This window comes from Protobothrops mucrosquamatus, unplaced genomic scaffold (genome assembly GCF_001527695.2).
Source record: "Protobothrops mucrosquamatus isolate PMUCROS unplaced genomic scaffold, P.Mucros_1.0 scaffold_156, whole genome shotgun sequence".
Classification (NCBI taxonomy): Eukaryota; Metazoa; Chordata; class Lepidosauria; order Squamata; family Viperidae; genus Protobothrops; species Protobothrops mucrosquamatus.
The window spans coordinates 125,737-128,466 of NW_015386232.1; the positions used below are offsets into that span (position 1 = coordinate 125,737).

General features: G+C 47.9%; 1 protein-coding gene across 1 annotated transcript in view; it reads left to right on the forward strand.

Annotated features, from left to right (window-relative positions):
- The first annotated feature begins 333 nt into the window (after nucleotides 1-333).
- XPOT (exportin for tRNA) overlaps nucleotides 334-2,730 on the forward strand; it is a 59,937-nt gene continuing 57,540 nt past the window's right edge. Inside the window, exon 1 of the mRNA XM_015820788.2 lies at nucleotides 334-649. The gene's annotated coding sequence lies outside the window, so the exon portion shown is untranslated. The remainder of the gene's footprint in view (nucleotides 650-2,730) is intronic.

Below are 2,730 nucleotides of genomic sequence, written 5' to 3' on the forward strand. Positions count from 1 at the left end.
GGGGAAAATGTTGTAAAATGTTGCTTGATACAGGTGCGAGTAGATCTGTTGTAAATAAAATGTTAACTGAACCAAGTAATGAAAATATCATAGACATGGGAGCATCAGGAAACATAGTGACCTTAGCCCCTTTGAACTTCTGTATGGATGTGCCTATCTGTTCTATAGAATAGGGGGGGAGCTATGCATTTGGTGGGGAGGAGATCCTCCAACAGTATGTGAGCCAGCTTGCTAGAGTTGTGAATTCTCTTTCTTGTTACATGCAGGAACACAAACCTTTGACCTGGACCATCCAGTACATCCCTTCGAACCAGGAGACTGGGTCCTCGTGAGGTCATGGAAGCTTGACTCCCCGCTCCAGGAGAAGTGGAAAGGCCCATTCCAGGTGCTGCTGACCACATATACTGCCCTAAAGGTGAAAGGCCTGTCCTCATGGATCCATCATTCCCACATGAAGAAGTGCCCAGACCTGGAGGTGCTGGAACAGTGGACTGTGACCCCCAAGCCACAGGGGTACGGAGACTTGGGACTAAAATTTCTTTTCAAATGAAAAATCACCACCTGACTTGCATTTCAACACCTTCCTCTTCACTTTCTAACTGAAGGCCATTTTGAGGAATGGTAGGACTCAAATACACAGCACAGAGTGGTGAGTTTTGTCCTAGTGTTCCTGATTACGCTGACTGTGACTTATCTTATTGGACACTTTTTCTTCTGGAACTGTCCCGCCCCCAAGGAACCAAGGGTTGCCCCTGAGAAAACAGACTGTGACAATCAGAGGTGTGAAACCCCTGTGGACACTTATATTTGAGAAGCCTTGGGAGTGGGGCCTCTGGAGTCTGTTGTGTGTCTTGGGATTGTGGGCGCTTTACATGGCAAACAAAACTTTGCTCTGTGGGCAGCCCAGGACTGAAACAACTACTTCCCATACCATGCCTCACACCATCCAGCTCCCTGACATATTGCCTTTGTGATTCCAGCTGCCTCACTGAAGGTTGTTACCCTTGACATTGTAATCATTGATAGCCTGCTGTGACACCCATGCGACTTGGCCTGAATACGGGGAGCTTCCACAGGCTGAGGTGTGCCACTGCAATTAAACTTTGGGCTGCACTCTCTGAGCCTGAACCATAAGAGAACACTAAGGTTCCCGATTTTACTACCATCTTGGTGGCTGAAGAGATCGTTCCTATCTCAGACCTAGACCCATCAGACTACCCTGACTTATCTGACTTATTTGACATGGGTCCTATGCAGTTCTGTCTAGTGTTTGTGTGTGTCCTGGTGGTGGATAGGGCTCCGAACAGCAGCCCCAAGTGTTGCAAGAATGGGCAAGTAACTACTCTCATTCCTGGGGCTGTTAAGGATCCAGAAGGGGGAGGAAGGATGAGGATACAAAGTTTGGGGTCTTCAACAGCACCATACGAACAAAGACCAGAGCCAATCTGCTCTCCCTGTTGTCGCCGCCACATCCATCATGTCCATCACCACTCCAAACCCATCCCATCCCCAAAACCCAAACCCAAGCCCAAGTGGGACCAGAGGAATGATATCATTCAGGCTAAAAAGGGCCCTATGTGACAATTGAGGGATGGGGACTATATGCTGAAAATGTTGGTAATAGCTCAGAGTCTGGTCAACCAACCAACCCAACTTTGGGCCAATGATGCTGGTTGTGTTTATCTTTATCCCCATTGGTATACAATGCTGTCCCTGTCATGCCAGTACTCTGGGCAATAACCAACACTACCCTAGCCTTTGAGAGGGATGCCAGGTTTGGGGGGGGGGCAACTGGCAGGTGCAAAATTACACGATGACCTCTATGACAGCTTGGAGGGGTTGGGAGTTAGCCACCTTCCCATTATTGGCCCCGTGGCCATCGGTGTACAACTCCTAGGACCACCACCCCTTGTGCATCAGGAGGAGTCAGGATCCCAGGAATGAATTCCAGTGGGGGGAAAAACAGGGGAACACTGGCAAGGATGCCAAATGGAAATGGCCATAAGCCCTCCTCACCAGAAGCATGAGGACGTTAAAATAACCCAGGACCTCTCCCCTTCCACACACAACCTCTACAGAAAGAAGGTCACCTTCTCTGTCCGTCCGCAGTTGGACATTGCCAAGGGGAGGGGAAACTCCACAAAGGCAGCATGCAAGTGCAAGTGTCAATGCTGCTAACATCAAATGTTCTTGCTTTGACAACATATGGAGACGCAGCCATTTTCCTTTACTTTATATTTTACTCTTAGAGTTAGAATTAGATGATACTGGGGGGAGGGGGAGGAATGTGGTTGGGAGTTTAGTTAGACAAAACAATAATGTATAATGGTGGGAACCAAGGTTCTTTGTAATAAGAGATGATAAGAACTGGTGGGAAAGCCAGCATTTCAAACTAATTGGAGAATGTGATTTAAGACTATTAGTCGAGGAGAGAATTGTGCTTTGATACTATGGATTACTTTATGGATTACTGCCTTGTCGTGGCGAAGGGGCTTGCGTAACTCAATGAAGCTATGAGCTATGCCGTGAAAGGCCACCCAAGACGGACAGGTCATAGCAGAGAGTTCTGACAAAATGTGATCCACTGGAGAAGGAAATGGCAAACCACTCCAGTATCTTTGCCATGAAAACCCCATGGACAGTACTAAAAGGCAAAAAGATATGACGCTGGAAGATGAGCCCCTCAGGTCAGAAGGTGTCCAATATGCTACTGGGGAAGAGCAGAGGGCT